Genomic DNA, 15,845 nt, shown 5'->3' on the forward strand with positions numbered 1-15,845 from the left:
AGAAACTCTTAAGTGAGTGATTGTGAGGTGTTTAGTGGAGTTGTTTGGAAGACTAAAGTGATTAGTTGCTCCCTCTCTTGTGTTGCTAAGGTGAGTAGTGAAGGAACCTCTCTCCTCCAACTAATGATGTTTAATTCATGATTGGTGGTGGTATAAGATGTAATTTTATGGATTATATCTTGATTTTTGGTTGAATTGGTGAAGTTTTATAATTATTGGTGATATTTCTGTTTTCATATGAATTTGATTATGTGGTCATGTATGATGATTGGAAATGATAGTTAAGGAAGCTAGAAGGTGGACAAAGTGGTTAATTGTAAGCAATTTCTGTTTTGGAAAGAAAATTGGAAAGTTAGGGTTTCTTTGAATTACATTCTGCCTGGCACTGTAGCTCATAGTTAGAGGCCGAATTGGCCTTGGGTTAAAACATGAAAGTTGTAGGGAATGATATTTTAGAGATGCCTGCAAAAATTTCAGGTCAATCGGAGCAACGTAACTTGTGAAAAGATGGAATTACCCTTGCTGCCCTGTTTCTACCCGAATTTGAGAATTGCTTCTGTGTTGGGTTATTTTGGTTGGGAATGCTTCAGAATTAGTTGTTGAGGCCTTCTGATGAATTGTAGCCCTATTTCTTAGCTTTCGGATGGCTTTGGAATTTCTGGATTTGGACTTAGGTGGCCTGATTTATGATGTTTACACCAGAATGCGATTTGTGAATTTGTTTTTGTGGTTCTGGTGTAGTATATTGCATTTTTGACCTGGTTACACTCGAAACAGGGCTGAGTGACCTTCTGCAACATTGTAGCCCTATCTCTTAGCTTCAAAACATGTGGTTCATCCCAATTGGCAAATTAGTTTTGTTGTCTCTTTTGTATATGCTAGAAATGATAAAGAGGATCGGATAGCCTTATAGAGTGAGCTGTGTAGGCGCCAGAATATAATACATGATTATACTTGGATTCTAATGGGGGACTTCACTATAATCCATTATGATTATGAAAAATCTGGAAATATGGAAAGAGACCATGCAATTTCTGAATCTGATGATTGCTTGCAACAAATTGATGTTGATAATTTGCCATTCAAAGGCTTTCCTTACCTGGTGCAATGGAAGGTTTGGTCAAGATCGGCTCTATTGCAAACTTGATAAGATATTATGTAATGAGAAATGGATGCAATTAATTCCTCATCAAGAAGCTGAGTTTTTGGATCTTAGAGTATCGGATCATTATGCTGGATTACTTACTATTAAGAAAGATTTTAATTTTGGACCTAAGGCTTTCAAATTTCATGGAATTTTTATGTCTCACAATGATTTCCCTCAGCTACTTCATAAGGCATAGCCTATTGAATTTCAAGGTGATCCTATGAGGACTTTCTGTTTAATGCTAAAAGAGGTGAAGACAATTTTAAAAGAGTTAAATAAGAAAGAATTCTAAGATATCTCTGCCAAAACTATTCATGCTTAAGAGGCTCTGTACTCTGCTCAAAGGCAACTACAATAGACTCCTTATGGCATACATTTGTAATCTATCGAGAAGAAATGTTTATCCAGTGATACTTCTCTTTTAATTGCTAAGGAACAATTTTTCAAGGATAAGGCCCAAACTGATTGGCTACTCTCAGGGGATAGGAATACAAAAATTTTTCATAGGAAGATGAAAATGTATCAGAGAAGGAATAGTATTTTATCTATTCAGAATAGCAGTGGACATAAAGTGGAGGATTATAAGGAAGCCAAGAGCATCGCAGTGAATTTCTTTTAAGACTTGTTTTCTAAACAAGGGACCTTTCTTAAAGCACACAATGCCAGATTGCATCAACTTATTGTAAACAACATAAGCAATGACAAGGCTAATGAGCTCCAAAAAGAAGTCTCTGACAATGAAGTGTAGTCAGTGTTATTCTCTATGAAGCAAGGTAAGGTTTCAAGACTTGATGGTTTTTCTGTAGAAATTTTTGTAAAAAATTGAGGAGTTTGTGCAAATTGACCTATCAAAGTTGTTAAACACTATTTTAGTGATAGCAAATTTTATCCTCTAATGAATAGTACAATCATTTTCGGTTCCAAAAGTGCCTAACCTATCAACTATGAAAGAATATAGGCCTATGTCTTGCTGTAATATAGTTTACAAGGTCTTCTCCAAAATCTTAACTCAAAGGATAAAGAAAGTGCTACCAAAATTGATATGTAATTGCCAAAATGCCTTCCTAAAAGGTAGAGTGATCTCAGATAATATATTTTTGATGCATGACATTGTAAATGGGTTCCACAGGGATACTGGACAAGTTAAATATGCTATGAAAATTGACTTGGTTAAGGCCCATGACACTGTTAGATGGGATTTCTTATTCACTATTATGGAATGTATGAATTTTCCTAAAAAGTTCATTTGTTGGGTTAAAAAATGAGTGTTTTCAGCTAGATTTTCACTGAACATGAATAGAGATTTAGTTGGGTATTTTCCCAATTCTAGAGCATTTAGATAGGGTGATCCCATCTCACCATATCTCTTTCTTCTTGCAATGGAAATGTTCTCTCTTTTGTTTGATGAAACTGCCAAAGAACCTGACTTTCAATTTCTTCCAAAATGCCAATCACTAGGAACTTCTCACCTCATTTTTACTGATGATTTACTCCTCATTTCTGCTGTAAACCTTGGTTCCTTTAATATCATGAAATATATTCTTGAGCAATTCTCTGATCTATTAGGACTATCCCCTAATTTGCATAAGACTGAGGTCTTCTTATCAGGTGTTAATGAAGAGCAGAGGCTAGACTATGTACGATCCTAGGAATCAAGAAAGGTTATCAACCTATCAAATATTTGGATATGCCTTTGATAAGTACCAAATTATCCTTCAAGGATTGCTCCCCTATCATTAAGAAAATAAAAAGGAAAATAGAAGGGTAGAGCAATAAACTATTGACTTACACTAGTCGATTGCAATTGGTCAAGTTAGTGTTGCTTAGTGTTTAGCTCTATTGCAATAGCATATTCCTATTACCACGAGCTGTCATTAGGAGGATTGAAACTATGCTTACTACATTCTTATGGAAAGGAATACATTCTATCAAAAATGGGATCAAAGTATGTTGGAAGGAAATGAGCAAACCTATTAAACAAGGAGGGTTAGGATTACCTAATTTGGCTAATTGGAATAAGGCTTTATTGTTTAAGTATATTGGCACATAGCACTTAAAAAGGAATCTCTTTGGATTGCTTGGGTTCACACTGTGAAACTCAAAAATAAATGATTCTGGTCTATTTTATTGCCTTAATCTTGTTCTTTGGTTTGGCATAAATTCCTTCAGATCAAACCTATTATACAACCTTTTATTGTCTCAGTGATCAAAAGTGAAGAAAATACTTATCTCTGATATGATAATTGGCACCATAGAGGGCCATTGTTGATAGCTTATGGGCCCAATATGGTGCGACAGTTTGGAAGTACGCTACAAGCTAAAGTTTCTTCTATCATTGAAAATGGGGAGTGGAAGATCCCCACTAGTAGGAGAAGAACAGCTGAAGTAGATGATTTTGCACAATTTTTCCTTCTAGACAGTCATTAAGCGAGGAAATATCAAATATAGTGAAATGGTTGCCCAGTAAATCAAGTTTGTTCTTTGTCAAATCTGCAAATGAAGTGTTGATTCATTTTGCTACTGAGATCCATTGGCATCATCTTGTGCGGTTTAAAAAATATATCCCAAAACATTCATTTATCTTATGGTTGTTGTGCAAGAACAAATTAAGCACAAAGGACAGGTTGGTTAAATGGGGCACTATGACTGTACTAGAAATGAATCTTGTAATCATCTCTCTTTTCAATACGAGTACGCAACTTGTATTTGGTCAAGAATACAGCAATGCTACTTGCAATATCGAGGGACTTATGAATGGGATACTGAAGTTGAATGGCTCAGTTGTCATTGGAAGAAATAATGCTTTATAAATAGTAAAGAAGTTGGCACTAGGAGCAGTTGTATATTATATATGGAAAGAGAGAAATTATAGGGTATTCTAATATAAATCCTCTGATGCTGAAGCTATTGAACACAGAGTGCTAAAGGAGATTCGCTGCTATGTGGCAAAATGGAGGAATGTATTGAGTACAAGAGACAACTGATTATTTTGCCTTAGTTGAGATTTTTCCCAAGTGATTTTCCTAAAATGTTGATAGCATAATCGGCGTTTAGTTCACTGTAGCAGTACTATTGTATAGCTTAATTAGTTGTAGCAGTACTTTTGTGTAGCAGATTCCTCTGCTCTTGTGTACATTCATGTTCTATTCAATAAAATCCCTTTTTACGTGAAAAAAATACACTTAAATCACTCAAAATACACACATCAAATTCTTCCATACTTGAATTATTAATTGTCCTCAAGGAATTAAAAATTACAAACTATCACAATAGTTCAAATACATCCCTTTTGCTTATAGGGTTAATTACAATTAATCCTCATAAGATATACTTCATTTCTTACTTTACCTCCTAACCTTTAATTTTGCTCACTTAATCCCCTATAGGACAAAATTACCCTTCTATTATTTTGACTTTTCATTTACCTTTTTTCCTCTCTTTTTTTTTCTCTTTCTTCTCTCTTTCATTCTTTCCAATGGAAAACTCCATCTCAACAGAAATTTTTATTTTGAATTTATAATTACATTTCTGGGTAAAAGTTTAAAAGGTATCAAAAACTAATTTTGATTTTTTGTATGATGTCACGTGTTACAAATTTCAATTGATGATTATTAATCAGGTCACAATTTCATCCATTTTTGGAATGATGATTTCATGCTTTTTATAAAACAAACAAATTTCATCAAGTAAAAAATTCCATCAATGTTCCCTAGTAGCTTGTAATTGTTGTTTGGAAATTTTGACCAAACCCATAGCATTCACAATATCTTAATCCTTTCTTTGTAATGTTTCAGATAGTGCATTCGTTATTCCCATGATTTTCTTCATCAAGTGTAAAATACATGCAAATTCAAAAGATTGCAAAGAATTAAGAAATGCATATGCTTGACAACACCATCATTTTCAATTATCAAAACAACATCTATTACAAAATTATGCATAAGAACCAATTTTAACAACGAGCCAAAATGTGAACCCCAATGTGTATCACAAGTTTTTTGAAGGCTAGTTTCTTGATTTAAGTCCCGACCACTCATAAGTTCTCCAGTCATTAGATCATCAACAACTTTCTTAAGTCGTTGTTCTCTAAGAATTTCTTGTCTTTTAGATGAACCTTCAAGAACATGCACTAAGGGAGACAATGTATTATACATAGAAGAGACTTGGACATGTTTCTTTGCAACCCGTACAAGTGACAATTGAAGTTGATGTGCAAAACAATGAATATAATATGCAGAACCATTTTCCGTCATAATCAAAGCCTTTAAACCACTATATTCACCTCGCATGTTACTAGCACTATCATAACCTTGACCACGGATTTGTGATATGCTCAAACCATGCTTTGAAAATAAAACATCAATTGCTTTCTTAATTGAAAGAGCAGTAGTATCATTTACATATAGAATGCCAAGAAAACGCTCAATCACATATCCATATAAATCTATATAACATATAACAACTGCTAATTGTTCCTTTGTTGATGCATCACAAGATTCATCACATAAAATAACAAGCAATCCATGTCCAATGTCATTTACAATAATGCTTGTAGTCTCACTTGCCAAAGCATTTGTAATATCCTTTTGAATATTCGAACAATGAGTTTGAGATTTTTAGAGGCATTTTCAAGAACAACCTTTTTATATCATCATTATAACCAATAAGGAAGTGCAAAAGTTCAAGAAAATTTCCCTGACTTTTAGAGATATCAAATTCATCGTGACCACGAAAACCAAACCTTGGTGTATGAGAAATCTAGCACAATCTACTAAGGCTAAAAAACGAGTCCGATACTCAGCCTTCATTTTCTCTGATTGCTTAAAAAATGCCACTTCGATTTGCTGATTTTGATTAATAAACTTTGACATTTACTCCAACCTAGATTGTGTGCGCTGGTAGGACCACCAACATGAACATCAAATATATCCTTTTTTTTTTTCATTTGTGAATCCTTTCTTAATGAAACTATCTTCACCAAATTGTTCACCCACATCTGGTCTATATAGAAAATAGCATAAGCAATAAGCGACATCTTTTTCAATACTATATTCCAACCAATTCTTGTAATCATCATACCAGCACCAAAAAAATCGATGCATCTTTGTTCCTATCTTTCATTGTGGAAAAACATGCTCACGAGGTCGACATGGTCCATGTTGTAAGTAATATGTCGGAATTTCATCTTGAAGGTTTGGATGATAATCCCCAATTTTTTTTCTTTGGACTAGATCTGCAGGTAATTCATCTAAGTTAATCCCCAAGCAACATTTTTTATTGTCATTTTTTGCACTTTCATCATCCTTGGCTTCTTCTTTATTAGATGACTCTTTTTCCATTGACTTCCTCTTAAAATATCTCTCCATAGCTAAAGAAATTAAAATCAATATATAAGATACTAATCAAATTAAAATATTAAATAGACAATAAAATCTATCCAAGAACTATTTCAAAAGTTAAAGTTATTTATTAAATGACTTATTTATTCATTACTAGATCAAATCATTCATCCCAACATATGAATCTTATCAATTTAATTAGACAAAAGGATCCATATAAGAATAATTTGAAAGTTAAAATTATATGTCAAATGGCTCTCTATTCATCATTACATTAACTCCAATATAAGAAACTAATCAAGGCAAATAAAAAATAAATTATAAATCCATAAAAGCACCATTTCACAAGTTAAGATATTTATCCAATAATCCATTTATTAGTTATTACATTAACTAATCAGTTTTCAAATTTCTTTAAAACAGTAATAGTCTCATGCTCTAGAAATATATTTGCAAAAAAATTCAAAATAATAATAATAAGTAATTGTTTAGAACCTGATTTTAATGATCTCCTAAAATTGGTGAAAAGTTTAGAAAAGAATTGCAATGATTAGTGGCGGACCCAGAAGATCAACTGATTCTGGTGCAATCTTTAAATCGGATGAAGTGATCAAGAGAAAGAGTAGGAAAAATGAGGGATTAGAGGAGGGAAGGAAAAGTGGCTCTCGGTTGTGGGGGGAAAATAGGGGACCAGAGGAGGGAAGGGAAACTGGGGAGTGGGGACCAAAAGAAATGAATGATATGATTGGTACTTGATAGTTGAAATGAAAAGGCATTTTTTATGTTATTTCAAATGAAATTTTGTGGACCACATATTCTTTTAGAATTTTAGTTCATGAACTAACTTACAGGACCACATAATTCTTTCACATCCTTCATAAGAAAACTTCAGAGGACACACTTAAAATTATATTAAAATTCTATAGGTATTATAGAAATTTAAGGGAGGCAATAGGGGCACCACCTTAAATCCACCAATGCCCTCAACTGAATTTCACCTTAAGAAACTCACATGGCCAAGTCAAGTTATACAAATTCCATGATCATCTTTATTTACTCAAAAAAGGGATTTATTCAATACACACAAATAACTTCCTCAAGTAGTGAAGATAGAACACTTGGACAATTCTACAAACACTCAGCGTGCAAAACATCTAAGGGTGATTCTCACTATCTGAGACTCTCTGTCCTTAGTCTCTGCCTAACCCATTATTTATAGGCATGTTTAGGGTTGACAAGACCCAACCGTTGGTTTGATCCGAACGTCTACTAAGTCAGGAATCCACTAAGGACATGGCTGAGTTGGCTGGTAACCATCCGCTATCCTAGCAACTCCTAGCAACTGTCCAATGTTCATCTTTGGCACACACAAGCAATGGCCACATGATTCCGAGTGCCCAGCTTCTCGCCATCGGCAACGTTCCACGCCTAATCTTGCCCCAACACTTAGCAACTTAGGCACTGTGCCCTTGGCCCTTGGCCCCCAGCCCTTGGTTTTGATTTGACTTAGTCACCGTTATCCCTCTATATATATGTCCTAGATGAAAACTTAGGACCGTTAGTAGAGGCACCTTTTTTCCCCCACTAACATAGAGATATCTGCTGTCTCTAAAACTTTTTTAAACTCATACTTAGGCTAAGAAAACATCATCAAACAGTTGTCCACTCGTTTACAACTAGGTTCACCTTTGGCCTTCCCACCTAGGCCATGCCCGACCGAAATCTACCACGGCCGCGCGCATTCCACCTGGACCGTGCCCTAAGAGACTGACAAACCACACCTACCTGAAGAGGTTGACGCCCTCGTCAATTTGACTTGCTTCAGAACATTCTTCAGGTACTCGCCAATTTTATCTTTGAACTGTCACAAGGTTACGTCCAATTCCCAAGTAGCGTCTAGTGCCGTCTTGCCCTTACAATTGATCAAGTAATCTGTCCGCCTATTCTTTTTGCTCTACGCTATCATTTCGTAGTCTAGCACAGCTTCCACGTCTTTCTGGAATTGCTTGCAGATCACTGGCGGAGCACGCTTTGTTTGCCTTCATCCTCCATCCATCTCATCCTGGTTGAAGGGCTTCAGAAAGCTCACATGGAAAGTCGGGTGGATCTTGAGTCTGTCCGGTAGTTTCAAATGATAGGCTATATGACCCACCTTCTTGATCACTTTGAACCATCCATCGTACTTAGGAATGAACCCACGATAGACTGTCTTACTACTTACTTTTTTTCAAATCTGGGGAGTCAATTTCAGCATCACTTGATCTCCCACTTGGAACTCTAAGTCTCGTCTATGTTGGTCAGCATACTTCTTCATGCATTGTTGTGCCACCAGCAAGCTATCTCTTGCCAAGTTGACGAGGGCATCAACCTCTTCAGGTAGGGGTGGTTTGTCAGCCCCTTAGGGGGCAGTCCAGACAGAATGCGGGCGGTCGTGGTAGATTTCGGCCGGCCATGGCCTAGGTGGGAAGCTCAAAGGTGAACCTGATTGGAAACGAGTGGACAACTATTTGATGATATTTTCCTAGTCTAAGTATGGGTTCAGGAAAGTTTTAGAGGCAGTAGATGTCACTATCTTAGTGGGGAAAAAGGGATGCCTCTATTAACGGTTCTAAATTTTCATCGGGAACATATATATAGAATGATAACTGTGACTAAGCCAAGTCAAGACCAAGGGTTGGGGGCTAAGGGCACGGAACTACTAAGGATTTGTGGGTTATTTCAGGTGGTTCCAAATGCTAGAAACCACGGTGCCTAACGTTATTGATAGTGGGAACTTGGGCGCGCGAAATTGTGTGGCAGTTGCCTGTACGCGCCAAAGATGAACGTAAGGTAATTGCTGACCATTACTAGTAGTTGCTGGGATAGCGGATGATTACCAGCCAACTCAGCCACATTCTTAGTGGGTTCCTAACTTAGTGGATATTCGGATCAGACCAATGGTTGGGTTTTGTCAACCGTAAACATGCCTATAAATAACGAGTTAGACAGAGACTAACAGCAGAAAATTTCAGATAGTGAGAATTATCCTTAGATGTTCTGCACGCCAGGTGTTTGTAGAATTGTTCTTGTAAGCTTTATTGTGAAATACAAGGTTGGCCGTTTGGCTGTAACTTGTGTGTATGTTCCTTTGTTTTTGCCTAAGTGTTCTATATTTGAATACTTGTGTACAACTGTGATTGTGTAGGCTGACTGGTATGTGGCTTACTAGTGCCATTACGTGTGTGTTTGGCTCTTTAGGTGGGAGTGATTTGTTAACCCCTTAGGGCGCGGTCCAGACGGAACGCGCACGGTCATGGCAGATTTGGCCGGCCATGGCCTAGGTGAGAAGGCCAATGGTGAACCTGGTTGGAAACAAGTGGACAACTACTTGATGATGTTTTTCTAGTCTAAGTATGAGTTTGAAAAAGTTTTAGAGGCAGCAGATGTCTCTATGTTAATGGGGGAAAAAGGGGTGTCTCTACTAACGGTCCTAAATTTTCATCTAGGACATATATATATAGAGTGGTAACTGTGACTAAGCCAAGTCAAGGACAAGGAAACGGAACAACTAAGGTTTTTTGGGTTATTTTGGGTGGTTCCAAATGCTAGGAACCACGGTGCCTACGTTGCTAAGTGTTGGAACAAAGTGGGCATGGAACGTTGCCCATGGTGAAAAACTGGGCACGTGGAACCATGCGACCATTGCCTGTGCGAGCCAAATATGAGCATTGGGCAGTTGCTGACCGTTGCTGGCAGTTGCTGGGATCACGGATAGTTACCAGTCAACTCAACCATGTTCTTAGCGGGCTCCTGACTTCGTGGACGTTCGGATCAGACTAACGATTGTGTATTGTCAACCGTAAACATGCCTATAAATAACGGGATAGGCAGAAACTAAGGACAGAGAGTCTTAGATAGTGAGAATCACCCTTAGCTGTTTTGCACGCTAAATGTTTGTAGAATTGTCCTTATAAGTTTCATTGTGAAATACAAGGTTGGCAGTTTTGGCTATAATTTGTGCGTGCATTCCTCTGGTTGTGCCTAAATATTCTACGTTTGAATACTTGTGTGCAAGTGTGATTATGTAGGCTGATTGGTAATATGGCTTATCAGTGCCATTTAATGTGTGTTTGGCTAGTTAGAGTAGACACCTCGTAACAGCGTGATATCAGAGCACGACTCTGATCTATTATACCGTGCAACATTGTTGTGTATATTCTATTTGTAATGATGGTTGGACATGGGAATACTGTCCAAGAGCGGTTGCAGCGACAGGAACTTGCATTTGAGGACTTGATGCAGCATCTGGGAGACGTTTTAAAGGGTTTCAATGTCATGGAAGTTCTGTTGCAGACCCGAGAGATGATTAATACCCTAACAGCGCAGATAGAGGAAACCAGGCAGATGATCTCTTCCGTTTGGGATGTTGAGACGCTGAGGAATGAAGTGACTTCTTCCCAGCAAAGATCGCGGCTTTACAGTCAGAGATCAGTGTGTTAAAGAAAGCAGTTGGCTCTTCTAACACACAGACCGTTCAAAAATGTTCGAAGAGGAAAGTTAAAGTTCCAGATCCGAAACCGTACTAGGGTAGTAGGAGTTCGAAAGATCTAGAAAACTTCTTGTGGGATGTCGAACAGGACTTCAAGGCTGTTGACGTTCCAGGAGAAGAGAAGATATCAATTGCATCAATGTACCTTAACGATGATGCAAAGTTGTGGTGGAGAACGGTGCAATTAGACCCCACCAGAGATTGAGACTTGGGACGTGCTGAAAGAAGAGTTGAAGAAACAATTCCTTCCCACGAATGTTCGTGAAAAGTTTGGGATGCATTGTGGAACTTGAAGCAAAGTAAGAGGGTACACGAGTACGTTGCTGAGTTCCAGGCCCTAATGTTGGATGTGAAAGAGATGTCCGAGGAAGACAGACTCTACATCTTCATCCGTGGACTGCAGCTATGGGCGCAGATGGAGTTGTTGAGATAGAATGTTCAAACCGTGTCTCAAGCACTCGCTGTCGTAGAGAAGTTGATAGACTTCAAATCCTTGGGACCCAACAATAAGAAGAAGGAGAAGGGCAAGGAAAGGCTAAGAAAGCGAAAAGTGGTCAGTTCCCAAAGAAGAAGAAAAAGAAGCAGTCGGTGATAACGACTGAACTTGGTGGTGCTTCTTCTACCAAGGAGAAACAACCACCAAATCTAAAGAATCATGGCTGCTTTAATTGCGGAGGACCACACTTAACCCGCAATTGTCCCAACAAAAAGAAAGATCAGAATGTTAGTACCTTGGTAGTCGAAGATGATGGTGACCAGTTGGAAATGCAGGTTGCACGGGTCAACCCCACGCAGTTTGTAAACGCCATCACAGGTACTAATGGTCGTACTCCTTATAATGGTTTGATGTATGTGCAGGTTATGTTGAAGGGTAACCAGATACTGGCAATGGTGGATATGGGAGCATCACACAGTTGTGTAACGGAACGCGTGGTAAATCGGTTCCTGTTGAAATTCAAGTACTTGGGCTTCAAGTTGAAGGCTGATAACTTTGAAGCCAAGCCAGTGTTGGGCATGGCAACGGTAGAATTGGAGTTGGGAATGTGAAAGGGATGGTGTAGCCTCATGGCCAGTCAAATGGACGATTTTGACTTGATTCTAGGCAAGAACTTCATGATTGCGAACAAGATCTACCCAATTCCACACTTGGACGGCGTCATGGTAGACGACGACCAAAGTCCAAGTTTTGTTCCAGCAGTAAGGTTGCCAAAACAGAAGAGCAACCAACGAAAGAACCTGGTGTCGATAGTATAAATTGAGTCCAGCCTTAGGCGCAGGGAAGTTGTATACATCACTGCGTTGGTAGAAATGAAGCCCGACTATGGGGACCAAAAAATTTTCTTATTTATCGAATATTACAAGTTTATTTAAATATTTATTTATTCATTTTCTCCGAATTATTTATTTCGACCATTTAAAATCTATTTATATGGATTATGCCTCTTTATATTTTTAAAACGTTTTGTTTGAAAATTTATTTTTCAAAAAAATTCGTTTAGTTTGGAACAACGAGTGCACGTCTTTCGAGACTATACTTGAATCGGGAGTGTATTAATATTAGAGAGTTAAGAATAATTAATGGTAGATTAAGAAAGGTTCATTGAGGAATTAATACTCGACTCATGTAAAGATTCACAAAAATTTACCTATTTTAAACTCCAAATTCTAACTCATTTAATTATTTATTTGGCCAATTGCCCCAAATATTATTTTCTAATTTTTTTAGACCTAATTACAGGAATTTATGGCATAGTTATATTTTTAAAGTGACTTGTTTCAAAATTTAATTTCTGAAAACTCGTTAAGTGAAAATAGTGAATACGCGATTGGAGTAAATAATTGAATCGAGAATACAATAAATTTGGAAAAATTGGAGACATGTACATTAGTCCTAAATTAGGTATTTTATGTTTAAGTGCTCAAATATTAATTAGTAATATTATCGTTATAAGAATTTCTTAGAGATTTCGCGTTATCGCGCTTAAATTGGAAATACGTGTTTTTACACGCGCGATTAATTGAAAGACCTTAGAAGTTTACTTTGGGACTACTAAGAGTGAATAATGATGATATGAATGTAAGTGCATTATAGGTTTAGTGCACTAGTGTAACAAATTTAAGAGTAATCGAGCATAAAATGCGCGCATACGCGCACTATTGGAGAGTTGACTTTTGTACACTTGAAACCCACAATTGTTAAGCTTCTGACGGAAGCCTCACCATCAGCAAACACTCTCCATTTCTCACCTCAACACAACCGAACAGCAAGGGAAAGAAAAAGACCAAAAAGCTTCTTCATCTTTTCACCCATCTTGCACCAAACTACTTCAAATCTCCACCAAATTACCCCAAATTTTAACTAAACTTTGCTAAACACTTGGAAAGCAACTCAAGCTAGAAAAGGAGCCTAAGCTCCATGGTTTTCTTGAGCTTATTTGGGCCGAAAATTTCTGTTTGAGTCATCCAATGAAGTAATGAACGATCAACCTCTTAATTCTTGATTTATGGAAGTTAGATTACACTCATGAGCTTTTGGATTCTCATGGGTAGCTTTAAATTATTGTAAAATTGGTGAGTGGGCTCTATGAACTCCCACTTTGATGGAAAGACTAATTTAATGATTGATGATGAAATTAATGGTGGTTTAGTGCTTATATTAGTGGATTAATGTTGAATTGTTGGTAGAAAATCAAATGAGGTGCTTGGAGCAAAAGTGACCATTTTACCCCTGCCTTGTCCGACCACTTTTGTGCAAACTTTTGAGGTTCTAATGGCTTGATTATGTTGTTTACATGTTATATTGGTTGTATAAAAAGTTTCATTGAAAAATAACTTGATTTGATCACCCAAATGTTGGATTTACGACAGCTTAGCAATCTGGAAATTTATCCCGTATTCACCCAGGCAGTGTATTTGTTTTGGCTATATCTTTTTACTCCGATGTTGGAATCGAGTTCCATTTTGGCACTGGAAACTAGGCATTCCTGGCTTTCTAACGGTATAAAATAGACATTCTGGTTCCATTTGACTAAGCCAAACCATTCATTTGAAATCTACTGTCCTGTTTCGTTGCTTCCTGGAAGGCAGCACACGAGTTGCAAATTGATGCTCACGAATGAGCTGCTTATGGACAGATTTTGAAAATGGTTTCTTCTGAGAAAATATAGCCTTATGAGTCTATTTTCTAACGCCACCAACCACGCTCAATTCTGAGTCGAATCGAGTGATTTATGATTGAAATTCAAAACTGACTTTGTGAACAAAAACAGCCTTTTGGACAGATTTGAATCTAACTACTGTTTGGAACTTGTTATCCAAAGTTCCTTATTGTAAATCATCTATCGAATGCACCTTGAACATATTTTGGACATTTCCTACTGGGATGAATCATGTTGGAGATGTTCCTTGACCAAATGTTTGGAAACGGCAAAACGGAAGTTCAAAGGCAGCTTAGCCTTAGAATTTCTTGTGATTTCAACGATTTTGTTAACCCACTTTCTGTGCTTATTTCTCCATGAAATTTGGTAGAGGAACAAACCTTATATGGTAGTATTATACTGCTAATTTTGGTGTTATTTCGAGGCCGTTTCATTTCTCAATTAAACTTCCAAAGTTCGTGACTTGATTTTGGAAAACCCTTATTTAACAATGAAATTTGGGTAACTTTGACCTACCATATCTTGGTGCTCGAAACTTCAATTCTTATTCCGCTTGTTTCGTTTAAAATCTGGATTACAACTCTAATAAAGTTCCAAATTTCAAAGGCTAGTTCAAATTGAATGAATTTTTGCCGAATTTCCAAAGTTGGCCAAAAACCAACCCCGAAAGCTATCTTCATGTTCAAAACAGCAACTTTGAGCCAGTTTTTTAATACTTTCTGTCTGGAATCATGGGAAAGTGTATTCTATGAACTTTTAGTGTCTTGGAAGAGGTTTCGAACGGTACCAAGTTTTCCAATTTTCGACATGTAAAGTGTGAGATACGATTTTTCTAATGTATCGTATCAAAATTGAAATTTTCCGAATATCAAGGAAATGGAATTTTTCGAGTACTCCTTATTTCTTCGATGTTACTTGAATGTTTTATACTTGATTTCCAAGATGGAAACTAAATCTCTCTTGTACTTTGAAACCCCACTTGAGAGCCTTGATTTATGATAAAGAAGGCTCGTTTCACGAGACTTTCTAAAATTATATTATGGTACGATCTTCTTTAATAGTAGGGGTTTGTAAATGATAGTCTATTGTTAATTGCTCAGGCACACAAGAGGACCTTCAAGAGGATCCCACAGTGAACGCCTAAAGCTCCGAGGGACATTTCTTCCTCATTTCTTATATTGGTGAGTGTCAAGTGTGTGTATTATGTGATATATCTACAAAGTGATAAGTGTTATATAAATTGAGATTTTGAAACCTTTGAGTCGAGTGTGTGTTTTATCGCACTCGTTCTCATTTAAATGAAGTGAACTTGAGTTCGTGAAGTGAAGTGCTTACTTGTTTAAGTAACTTGTTAAGTGAATATATGTGAAGTGTTTAAGTGATTATTTATGCTGTGATTGCATAAGTCATTGGAATGAAGCTCCTCGATACAAAAGTGTAAAAGTGGGGGACGCCTAGACTCTCTTAATGGCTAGTCTTAGACTCGAGCCAGCATGGGCTTGGTCGAACTCCTCAGTGAACCATGAGATTTCATAAGCTCGACCTATTGAAAGGCCTTGCTTAGCATACTCGCTGAAGTATCACCTCATAAATGTATTGCGAGACCGGTGTGGTGTGTAAGGTTGAGAAGGGGAAGTGTAAGTGATGTTTCTAAGGATTAAACTTACCCGGTT

This window comes from Coffea arabica, chromosome 2c (genome assembly GCF_036785885.1).
Source record: "Coffea arabica cultivar ET-39 chromosome 2c, Coffea Arabica ET-39 HiFi, whole genome shotgun sequence".
NCBI lineage: Eukaryota > Viridiplantae > Streptophyta > Magnoliopsida > Gentianales > Rubiaceae > Coffea > Coffea arabica.